This window comes from Mirounga leonina, unplaced genomic scaffold (assembly GCF_011800145.1).
Source record: "Mirounga leonina isolate KUSES-001 unplaced genomic scaffold, KU_Mleo_1.0 Mir_104, whole genome shotgun sequence".
Taxonomy (NCBI): domain Eukaryota; kingdom Metazoa; phylum Chordata; class Mammalia; order Carnivora; family Phocidae; genus Mirounga; species Mirounga leonina.
The window spans coordinates 17,334,739-17,347,108 of NW_023270231.1; the positions used below are offsets into that span (position 1 = coordinate 17,334,739).

General features: G+C 46.9%; 1 long non-coding RNA gene across 5 annotated transcripts in view; it reads left to right on the forward strand.

Moving 5' to 3' along the window:
• LOC118016873 overlaps positions 1 to 12,370 on the forward strand; it is a 288,291-nt gene that overhangs the window by 124,921 nt on the left and 151,000 nt on the right. The window lies entirely within an intron of this gene.

Here is a 12,370-nt window from a genome sequence, read left to right on the forward strand (position 1 = left end):
CTTCCTTCCTTCCTTCCTTCCTTCCTTCCTTCCTTCCTTCCTTCCTTTCTTTCTTTCTTTCTTTCTTTCTTTCTTTCTTTCTTTCTTTCTTTCTTTCTTCTTTTAATTATATTCCGTTAGCCACTGTATAATACATCATTAGTTTTTGATGTAGTGTTCAGTGATTCATTAGTTACGTATAAAACCCAGCACTCATCACAACATGTGCCCTCCTTAATACTCACCACCCTGTTACCCCTCTCTTCCCTCTGAAACCCTCAGTTTGTTTCCGGGGGTCGATAGTCTCACTCTCTGATTTCTCCCCCTTCAGATTGCCCTCCCTTCCCCTATGGTCCTCCGTGCTATTGCTTATATTCCACATATGAGTGAAACCGTATGATAATTGTCTTTCTCTGCTTGACTTATTTCACTTAGCATAATCCCCTCCAGTTCCATCCATGTAGATGCAACTGGTGGGTATTCATCCTGTATACAATGGAATATTATTCAAGGATTTCTAAGAGGGAGGAGAGACATGGCTACTGGTAGGCTCACCACTATCAGGGTGGGGACTCCCACTTAAGAGTGGGAGTGGGACTCTGAGGCAGGGGGCTGATGCTGAATGCCCTTCCCTGCTGCAGGACAACGTCTCAAGGACAACTGAGGGCACCCATGTAGTTTTTCCTGCATCATCTTCAAAAGAGACCAGAATTTTATTTTATTTTTATTATTATTAATATTTTTTAAAGATTTTATTTATTTCTTTGACAGAGAGACACAGCAAGAGAGGGAACACAAGCAGGGGGAGTGGGAGAGGGAGAAGCAGGCTTCCCACCGAGCAGGGAGCCTGATGCGGGGCTCGATCCCAGGACGCTGGGATCATGACCTGAGTCGAAGGCAGATGTTTAATGACTGAGCCACCCAGGCACCCCCAAAAGAGACCAGAATTTTAAAAATCATTTTCCCCACAACTCCCACATATTAAGAAGTTGAGTCAAAGTGGTGCTCATGTGATGTGTATTATAGCTAACACATCGGCTGTAGGTCAAGTTGGTGGTGCAGTTGCATTGTATTTTTTAGTTTTTTGTATGGTTTAGAGTAAAATGGGACTTTTCATATAATTAATGCGACTGATGCAGCAGTGTCCATCATATCGGGCATGCCGTATAAATTCTTAGCATGGCAAACTATTGTAAAGGTTTATGGTTGTGATATCTTTGCTTTCCTGACATATTGAGTCATACTTATGATTTAATTATTGTGAAGTCCAGAGTTAGGAACGCTTTGTAACCTTGCCACAGCAATATTGTTTTTGTGGGGAAGAGGGAAGCCAATCCATTTTAGTCATTGTGTTAATTTATAAACACATTGCCTGTTCTAGGTTCCTTTCACAATCCCTTCTGGATCTGTCATCTATGAATTTATTTGAACATTTAAAAAGCATTGACTGTTTCCAGGGTGTACCACCCACTTGCTATGAGAAGCCATGCTTTCTTGTATTTATCCTAAACTTGTATTTCCTGAGAGGCCAGTGTCTTCAGCGTCCCCCACTTTGGATTACTCTCCTGGGGCGTGACAAGCCCAGGATGACGAGCAGCAGTGGCCTTGGTCATTCTCACCTAATGCCACCTTAACTTTGTTTTGTATAAGTGGCTCATTTACTCTCCTCCACTGTGGCTCAAAGCAAATTAACAATATCAGGGGATTTTGCTGAATGAAGATGGAATTAAGCAGAGACCATAGAATATACTGGTGCTACTTTGGCAGCCTTTTACGTGGTGAAGCGAGGGAGAACTTGGCTCCTGGCTGCCTTGCCCAGGAGGATGGGTGAAAGAAGGCCATATTGCAAGCAGTGTGTTCTGGGTCGTTACTGAGTCCAGAAGGACTCAGGCTAGACAGTAGAGATCCTTATTTGAATTCATAGAAGCAGCCTTTTAGTTCCCAGATAGAATGGCTATTCCTCAGTTGTCAAGCTCTTGTGCTTATTTTCTGACTTGGAAGATGGGCACAGGGCAGGAAGAATCAGGCATGTTCTCAAATGTCTGGGCTAATAGGCATCATTTTCTTAAATTATCTCTGCTTCCTGTAGAATTAGTTTTTTGAGCTCAGAGTCCCCCGGATCTCTTGCTAGCTGCCCTGAAGCAGGCATGTTGCACGCCTTTCTTAGTCCAGAGCTGCAGATGGATGTCTGAGGTCTTTTCTTCTTGCCCAGTACCGGAGGGAGAACACACAAACTGCTTAAAGTTTGCCCAAGGGGCTGGGCCCAGTGTGTGGCCCATCAGCCCTAATGCTCTGCGTGCCCAGCTCCACACTGAACCTCCAGTTCCTGTTATACAGCTTAGGAAAACGAGACTATTTGCAACTTGAAAGCCCATCCCTGGCCAGGGCACTTGCTAGCAGAGATCTAGAGGAATTAAGGACTTCAGCATAATACCCCAGTTCCAGCTTTTGCTCTCCAGCCCAGAGGAGCTACTCTGTGTGCATTTTTGTGCACGCTTGTCTTTCTCTCTGACTTTTTGAAAGCATAGATTGCTGGTCCTTATCAAGGGCTGACTTTGACCATGCATTCACTTTCTCTAAAACTCCCAACCACCTTATAGGGTCTGTGTCATTCCTCCATTGGACGGACAAAGGAACTCATGCTCCAGGGAAGGAGGCACCTAGCCTGGAGTTACACTGCTTTGGGGTGGCAGAAGTGGGATTTCCCATTCTGAAATGCCACTGTCTACTGATTTGCTTATATAAGATTGGAGGAGCACTTTAAAAAAGATGAGAAAAAGTAGAAATGTGTTTGTTCTAAGTTCCTTGCCTATAACAGCTGGCTTGGTTTTTCATTTCTCCAGGTTTTGATGCTTTTGTAAAGGCAAGACCCATGCTTTGTTCTCTGTCCCATAAAGGCTCCCTTGGCAGAGCAGGGAGCAGTGGGCTCTAAGGCTCCAGGAGGTGGTGCATTACCCAGAGGATTATTGACCCTCATTTAGTGATGGGCCTTGGGGCTGATACTGAGGAGATTAGGGTTCTCTACATGGTCTCAGGAAGGGGCGAATTTAGTTCTGTTGCTTCTTTGAGTGTGAGGATAAACCTTGATGGGCTTCCTTTTCCTGTCTCCCTCTCCCCCTCTTACTACCCTTATGTATATTGGCCTGTCTTACTTGATCACCATTTCCCCCATGGTTTTAGGGGGAACCTTGTAAATGATCAGTTTGTGTTTTCCAGCACCAATTGTAAGCCTACATCAGTAACACAGAGAGGTCTCTCTATATTCACTTTCTATCTCTGGCCTCCTTTTTGGCCAGAATAGTAGGCATTCTGGAAATTATGCCCCTCTTAAGACCTTCTCCCTGCCTCTCCTGCTGGCATTGATGGGTTTTCTCTCCTCACATCTTTTTCATGAGTGGTAATTTCTCTGTTCCTTGACTCACAATGGTGCAGCAAGGAATCCTCTTGCCACTTAATAAGACTCTGTGTTTGAAAGCCCATCTCAAATGCTCTTGCCTCCATGAGGTTCTCCCTGAGTTATCCTCAACTGGGTATATCCTTGCCCTTCTTCATATCCGCAGCACTGGTAGTCTATCTTTAATTGTTTTTTTCTTTAAAACATGCTGTTTCTCCCTATTTCCCTAGTTGTAAAATTAGCACATATCCATCATAGAAAGTGGAAAATGCAGAAAGGCACAAAGAAGAAAATAAGAATTAGCGAGATAATGATAAGCTCTAGCATTGGGGAGGGTCGTATGTAGGCACTCTTCAAAGTTCTTCATGTATATTCATCCAGCTCATTTTCACAGCTCCTCCTGGAGGTTGCTATTAACAGAATCCTGATTTTACACACGAGGAAATGATGTTCAAGGTGGTCACGACCTGTGTCTCAGATACCATCCAGGGCCCTGTGTGATGTGGAGATCTTGCTGAACTCGGCTGAGCGGGTTCCATGGCTGTGAGAGTTGGGGAGTCCTGGGCCAAGCCCCTGGGCTTCTCCTGGTTCCTGCTCCGGACTCCGTGCAGCCTGGGGTGCTGCTTGGATGTCCAGTTGGATGCCAGCTGTCCAGAGATGGCAACATTCAGAGGCCACCTCTGTGTTACTTTCTTCCTACTTCTCCCTCTGTGACTTCTCCTTGGGTCAGACAGAGGCTGCCACACATAAAGAGAAGCCGGTTTTAATTGTGGGACTAAAAAGCACAAGAAGTAATAACCACAGCAAACATTTATGGAGTGCTTACCATGTGCCAAACCCTGTTTTGGGAGCTCTGTGTGTGTGTGTGTGTGTGTGTGTGTGTGTGAACTCTTGTCCTCCTCACACAATAGCTGCATTCTGGATGAAGGGACTTCAACACAGAGAGGTTAAGAAACTTGACCGAGTTACACAGCTAGAATGCAGTGTGATTCAAGCTCAGGTGGATTTATTACTTCTTTAACCTTACAATTAGAATGAGGAATAAGGAACAGCCTCACGGGCCTCTCCCCACCCCAGACCACAAGGGTTTTCCCGGGCTGGAGGGATGACTGGCAAAGAGTGGGTATGGGGCATAGTATAAGATGGGGGACCTGACTGAGGTCCAGGCAGAGAGGGGAAGGTCAGCAGTGAGAGACTGTCAGGGGCAGCTTGGGAGCTGATCCGATGCCCACAGGGGAGTCCCGAAAGCTCTTTGTCTAGTCACTTGAACCTATGGCCTTTGGGACACCTGTGGATCAATCAGAACAACACTCACCTGAGCCTGGAGACTTTGCCAAGTCCCATCTAAACAGCCCTGTGTGGACACCCCCATTCTTTCAAGGTCCATCACACCTGTAGCCCCTGGAAATAGAGGGCAGGGGGTCTCGGCACCTAGAGAGATGGTAGCTGTGCTCTTGAACTTGGGTAGGAACAGCATTGAAACCCACCTCTTCTGATCTTCAAGGGACAAATTGAACACCTTTCAGGTCATGGGAAGTCAGAAATAGACAGTCATGTGGATGAAGGCTGGGAAGACTTCTTAGAGAAAGAAGAGTATAGCCTGGTTCTAGAATGACAGAGACAAATTCACCTGGAGGAGGAGTGAGGAAGGAGCACACGCCAGCCTGAGGAGAAGGGCTGAGAGAAGGGAGTGGCTCGGCATCCAGGGATACAGACTGAGAGGACCCTCCAGAAACCGGGTTGGGGTAGATGGTAGGCTGTGTACCATCTGGGATGGGGGATGTGATGAGGTCAGGGAGAAGTGTGGGTGTGAGAATCAGACCCACTGTGAGAATTGGGCTTGAATCCTAGCTCTGCTACTTATTAGTTATCGGATTTCTGGCAAGTCACATGTCCTGCCCTCACCCTAACCTCCAGTTTCTTCACTTGTAAAATGGAAGCTGTAACGCCTACCTAAGGAAGCCCCAAGCAGGACTTGGTGGGATCATGAACAGACAGTGCCTAGCCCAGTGCCTGGCACATACATAGAACTTGCTTAACAAATGGTATTCATTACTCTTGCTCTGCTGGGAAATCTCCTCGAACTGCTGCTTTGTTTTATATGTCTTCATGCAATGTCCCCAGGTAGCAGTCCCCAAGAAGACACATTCTAGCCTCCACATCTGAAAGAAAGGGGGAAAATCTTAGTGGATGTTCAGCTAGAAGAAAATTACACAGTGGGCATAAAGGAAATGTGGGGATGCCATTCCTCCATCTTAATTTGATTTTGGTTTGCTTTTCCTGGGAAGCTGTATTCATTTGAGTAGTTTTCCTGGCAAACATTGGAAACATATGTCTGGTTCTTTCATGCACAATGGGGATGCTTCTCGCTTCCGTCTGTGCATAGACCAGGGTTCAGGAGAGCTGTTTTTCTTATGGTGGGGTGGGATTTGCCTTGATCCATCCCACCGCCCTCTACTCAGCCCCTTTCTGGGAAATGGAGGCATCAATGTTAAAGATCAGCTAACCTGATATCCGAACCTCACTCTCCCATGTGTCACTTTCACAGTTATTTGTAATATTTAAGTACTAACAGACATGATCAAATAGATTCTTTTTTCTTTTTTTTTTTTTTCAGTTTTGGAAAGAGTGAATTTCTTTTTTAAAAATTTTAATTCCAGTCTAGCTAACATACAATGTTATATTAGTTTTAGGTGTTGAATATAGTAATTCATCAATTCTGTACATGACTCAGTGCTCATCATAACTGTGCTTTTAATCCCCTTCAACTATTTCACCCATTCCCCCCCCGCCGCCTCCCCTAAAACAGATTCTTAAAATTAACTTTTTAAGAAACTCTATCTCATTTTAAAGGAAAACTTTAAGGGCTTGATGAGCTAGTTACATTTTTATAAGCAGAAAAATAAATCTGTATCAGTTTGAATGAAATAAAATTAAAGAGTGTTCATTTGCATTCCACCTGTGGACTCTGCCTCACATTTGGCTGATACAGTTGTGAGTGAACCTCTTCATGGTGCAGGTGAGGAAACTGAGGCCCGGTGGTATGAAGTTACTTGCTCAAGGCCACACAACTAGCCAGTGGCTGAGCTTGGACTTGAACCAGATCGTCTGAGTTATTTATGCATCTTGGCAGCCATCTATCCCTCTGATTCATGTGGTCCCACGAAAATGTTTGGAGTGCAAGCACAGCTCCAGGTGTTGTGGCAGATGCAAAGAGTACAATGGAGGGCCTGTTCTGGTAGACTCAGGATATGGTGGGGGAGACAGTGTTCCAACAAACCATCTCAGTGCTGAGTTATGTGACAAGAGCTTTGCTAGAGACAGGCAAAAAGGATCATGGGAGAGAGGAGCTCAGGGCCTGGGATTGTGCATCCGGATTCTCGTGCTGCCCTTATCCAGGGCTAAGGTGATACCACTCTCCATGCAATAAATAACACTCAGCCACCACCCCATTTCCTGCCCCACAGTCCTGTCGTGTGGCATAGTGTGTTGGCTAAGAGAGCACAACCTCAGGGGTCCTTCCGACCTGAGTTCAAATTAGGTGTGCACATCACTAGCTTTGTGACATAGTCACCTCTCAGATGCTAGCTTCCTTCTGTAAGATGAGGTTTATGTGACCTGCTTATATTTTATAGATGTGGAAAGGAAATGAAGTCATGCATGTAAAGCACTGAACATTGCCTGGCCTATCATAGATACCCAAGAAGTGAGAGCTCTTATGTGTTCTAGACAGATAGTTGCTACACATGCCTGCCATATCCCTTCCTCACACCGAATCATGGGCATCTTTTTCTTCTTCCCACCAATCTATTTGATAGTGCAGAGCCACGCCTCTCATGTGATCTAGGGCCCTCCAGTCAGAGTTTGTGGCATTTGTCAAAGCAGTCATCTCTCTTGCACATGCAGATGAGAAGTTGACCCTTAAACACAACTTGGGAAGTGACTCCCATTAACAAAAGTCAGCATAAAAACATGGTGGCCTCATGGTCTTTAGGCCTGGCAATTGGAAGTTGGGTTGAGTCTGTCTGACTTCATTTCTGGAGGCATATGTAGCTCCAGCATTACCCAAATTGGGCAGTGAGGGAATTCTCATGTTCCCAACACTTTCAACAATGTCCCATTATGCTTGGTGAGTCACAATTGGGCCCTTGTCCATGGAACAGCATGTGTCTGTCTGTAGTGAGTACAGTGCCTTGCTGTATGTTTGAACTAATTTCATAGGCTTGTCTCCACCACGGATGTTACTTGCCTCCTTTTCTGACGGTTGCTGGAAGCTTGTATCAGAGAAAGTCAGGAAAGGAAAGTGCTATGATTCTTTCCACTGGGCAACTGTGCATGTTGGAGGTAGTGCCCGGGAAGGAAAGCTGGGTTCAAGATGAATTAAAAGTAAAGTCTTGGGTATCTGCAAAAAGGCACTTACCTTAGTTGGCAGGTCAAAGAAAACTCTCAGGTCACCTGTAATTGTTGCGGTTAATGCTGAGGGCTTGCTTTCCCTTGACAGGCAGAGGAAGGAACAGCAGAATATTGAAACAGCTCCCTGGACATGCCAGGGTCAAGGAGGCACTGTAGACTGTGTGCAGAGACAGCTGATTTGCTTCTTGTGTTGTTATGATGGTGAACTTGGACAATTGCATAGACAACAGAGAACCCCGGGAACACAGACTTGATTTCTAACATTCCAAAGTGGGGGGAAGAACTGCCGGTTCCCCCAGTTCCAAGGACACCCTGGCCTGTTGCTTTTTCCCACTGCCTGGCCCACATGCCTTGGCTGTGCTGAGCATCAGCCACTCAGAAGGTGGGCCCAGGGCCAGCCTTGCTTGCACCCTCTCAGACCTCCGCACCATTGCAGATACTGGAATGCCCACATCCCCTCGGTTCCCTGGTGAACTCCTGGTCAGCTGCCAGCAGCCAGTGGAGACTACAGTTTCTCCAGCGGGTCCCTTGACCTCCCATCCTTTGGGTAGCTGCCTCCGGTCCCCTCATAGGTTTACACCCTCTACTGTAGTACTAAGACGGAGAGTTAAAGCTCCTTGGCAAGGTCTTTGCTGGTTGCTCTGTCTTCTCGACTAGACAGTGGGCTTTCTGAGAGCAGGGACCTTGACTGTCTTGCTCACTCTCATGTTCTCAGCACACAGGACACTTCCTGGCAGGCAGAAGGTGCTCAGTAAAAGCTCAAGTGCTACATGAAGGCATGAATGAATGACTAGCATCCGCAGGTGATACTCTGTGTCTGGTGAGGCACCGTCAGTTTCCTGGGGGCCCGGAACTCCTGCAATTAGCCATTCTAGGCTGTTACTATTTTGTCACTAGAAGGCGCCCTTTAAAAGTCCCATCTGTGACCTGTTCTTATTCCTCAGTACCTTAGCATGCGTGAGTTGGCAGGATGACAAGGTACCTGAGGAAATAAACTGGGCTTGCTATGATTTTGGGGTGGAAGGAGGGCAGCGTCAGTGTGTGAGGCAAGGGGTGAGTAAGAGAGATCTGGAATGAGGCTGTGGGGTACTATCCAAGCAGGTCCCTGAACTGAGGGGCTCCTTCTGGGCGTGACACCTAGGACAGTGTCCTTGATAGGGAAGAGCGCTGGGAAGGAGAAGGCAAGAGGTCAAATGTTCCTATTAGCCTGAGGCTAAGCCTAGGGGAACTTTATACCTGGGGAGGGGGGCGGGGGAGGTGTCCCAGGTGAGTTCCAGGTCCTTGTTTCTAGCTTCTTAGACAAGGTAATTCCTGAACCCACTTCCATTCATTTGTTCATTCATTCATTGACCTAAGCCACACTGACCACTTATAATGCACCAGAAGCTGTTCTAGTTGTCAGGGTACGGTGAAAAGCAAAATGGACAAGTTTCCTGTCCTCGCGGAGCTTATGGTCTAGTTGGGGAGAAACAGATACTAAACAAATATATCTACTATGATACCAGATAACCATTAAGTGTCCTGAAGAGAAATGGAGCGGGGAAGGCCAGTGGTAAGCCATGGCGTGCGGTTTTAGATAGGGCGGTCAGTGTGGCAACGTTGAGGAGGGGACACCAGGGCAGAGAATAAAGAAAGGGACCCTGCTATGTGGGTTTTTCACTGGAGGGAGACAAAGAGACTGAACGCAAGTCCAGCTCCCTTGCTTTTGGCAAGCATGCAGGATTGGGAGAAATAGGTTCCCTTTGGAAGTAATTCTTTCATCTGAACTGAGTAGGGGCCTTTGACAGGCGGGTGTGCTGGGCATCCTTGGCTTTGAGTTGGCTACAACACTTCCTACTGAGCCTCACATTACTCCTTTGCAAAGTGGGGATGGCTTAGATCCCCTTCACAGGGCTCTCTTGAAGGTTCAGTGAGCTGACTTGGTGACTGTGAGGGACTGCGCCCAGGAGTATGATCTATACATTCCCCATATGTCAGCCTTCCAGGTGTGGAAGCTCCACAGCAGTTGGTGGCCCACTGATTCTGGGGAACTGTTGGACACCCTCTTTTATGCCCTCGAGCCCGACCCCCTACCTCTGCCCAGGACTCCCATTAGGGTTAGGTTCCGACAGTTGAGAGGCTAAACTTAACAGCTTTGTGATCTGGGGCATGTTATGGTCCCTATGCAGTTTCCATATCTGTAAAACAGGATCAGAGCAGTACTGTTTTGTGGGGTGTGAGGAGAATGGAACCGATCGCGCCAGGGGGCCTGAAGCCATGCTTAACACATCGCCCTAAGTAAGTGTCTGTCATTCTGCCCATTACTTCTGTGCCTTCCCAACGCCACTGGGACTTCCTGTGGAGAAGAGGCCTGTTCCATTCGTCTCTTGGTTCCCAGTGGCTACGTCAGGCTTGGCAGAGGGTAGGCCTTCAATAAATGTTGGATGGGTGTGTGGCTTGATGGATTAGGTGGATAAGTGGGGGAATGAGCTTCTTTGTATTCCTCCTAAACTTTATGCAAAGCTGTGAAGGCGATGAAAGAAAATGTGGAGGGTGCTGACGGTAGAGTTTGGAGAAGGGGCAGAGCACGATGCAAGCTTTCCTGCAGACATGGCTGAGGACGGAGGGGAGAGGGTACCTGGCCCCCCTCAGCTGGTCCCGCAGCTGACTGGGGGTGGGCTCCGTGCCCAGCACCGCACAACACTATCCTCTCTTCTCCTCACAGCCCCCCCAGGGGGTACTAGAATTACCGCTTCTCTCCTATAGGTGAGGAAGCGGAGGCTTGGAGAAGTGAACTGACTTTCTTTTTTTTTTTTTTTAAAGATTTTATTTATTTATTTGACAGAGAGACATAGTGAGAGCAGGAACACAAGCAGGGGGAGTGGGAGAGGGAGAAGCAGGCTCCCCGCAGAGCAGGGAGCCCGATGCGGGGCTCGATCCCAGGACCCCGGGATCATGACCTGAACCGAAGGCAGACGCTTAACCAACTGAGCCACCCAGGTGCCCGTGAACTGACTTTCTTGAGGCCACACCCAGGGCTGCTGATTCCAGAACTTTCGCCCTCAGCCCTTATGCTCCACGGTTGGGTCTGTTCCTCAGCCACATTATGAACAGTTCTGCTATAGAGCGCTGAGCTAAGGACTTACTCTTTGGAAGTCCTTTTCTCATCTGAGGTGAATGGGGACCTTTGGCAGGCGAATGGGCCAGCTCTGAGGGCTAGGCATTCTCAAGTTGGGGTTGTTTACCCCTCCTTCCTCTTGGGAAAATTCTGTGATCTCTCCAGAGCAGTTTGGCTGAGTTCATTCAATTCACAGGTAATGATAAAGCTGGTGTCTGGTGATGTACACCCTGAATTCAGAAATGTGATCGTAGAAATGTGAAATTGGGAAAAGGGGGGTGGGATCTTAGAATGGAGGAAACACAGTGTTTATTGAGTGCTTACAATATGCCAGCACCTTGTATATTTTCTCAGGAGTCTTTCCTAATAAGGGTTCCTCCTGAGATTTGAACCCAGGTCTCTTAGGCTTCCAAACCCTGTCCTTTAGACTGGGAATGAGCATTGGTTGTGATGAAGAGGGGGTTCCCCAAGGTTCAAAACTCTCTGTGCACCCAGTGTCCTGTTAGAAGTCTAAATGTGCGTAAGTTCATAATTGCTATGTTTTCCAGTCATTTGACAGCTCTCATTTGCTCCATCTCAAAGAATGCTGGGTTTTCCTCTACCCACCTCCACCTTTCAGGGGAAATTACACTGCTCAAAAGAAATCCCAGTGTATATACCCAAAAGAATCAAAAGCAAGGACTCCAAGAGATATTTGTAAACCCATGTTCATAGCAGCATTTTTCACAAGAGCCAAAAGGTGGAAGCAACACGAGTGTCCATTGATGGATGAATGGATAAGGAAAATGTGGTACCTACGTACAGTGGATGGTTAGTCATCCTTAACAAGAAAGGACATTCTGACACATGCTACAGCATGGGCAGATCCGGAGGACATGATGCTGAGTGACATAAGACAGACACAAAAGGACAAATACTGTCTGCTTCTACTCACATGAAGGGCTTAGAGTAGTCAAATTCCCAGAGACGGAAAGAAGGATGATGGTTGCCAGGGCCTGACGGGGAGGAAATGGGGAGCTGTTGGCTAATGGGTATAGAGTTTCAGTTTTTCAAGATGAAAAGAGTTACAGAGACAAATGGTGATGATGGTGGCACAACAGTGTGCTTAACGCCATTGACCTTGACGATGAAATATAGTTGCGATGGTAATTTTGTGTTATGTGTATCTTACCACAATAATAACAACAAAAGAAATCCCAGGTGTGTGGGTGCAGTTTAATATTCTCTGATGGCAAGGATTTGAATTTCACTTCAAGGAACTTAGCTCTTTCTGGTCCTTACTAGTTAATGGGTAGGAAGTGGGGTAAGGTGGGATTCTGTTGGGTTTCTCCAAGTAAAGTAGGTAGTTCAGTAACTCCTGGATTCCTGGACAAAGTTCTCATGGGTGGAGAATCTCCCTCCTTCTCCTTCCTTCCTTCCTTCCTTCCTTCCTTCCTTCCTTCCTTCCTTCCTTCCTTCCTTCCTTCCTTCCTTCCTTCCTTCCTTCC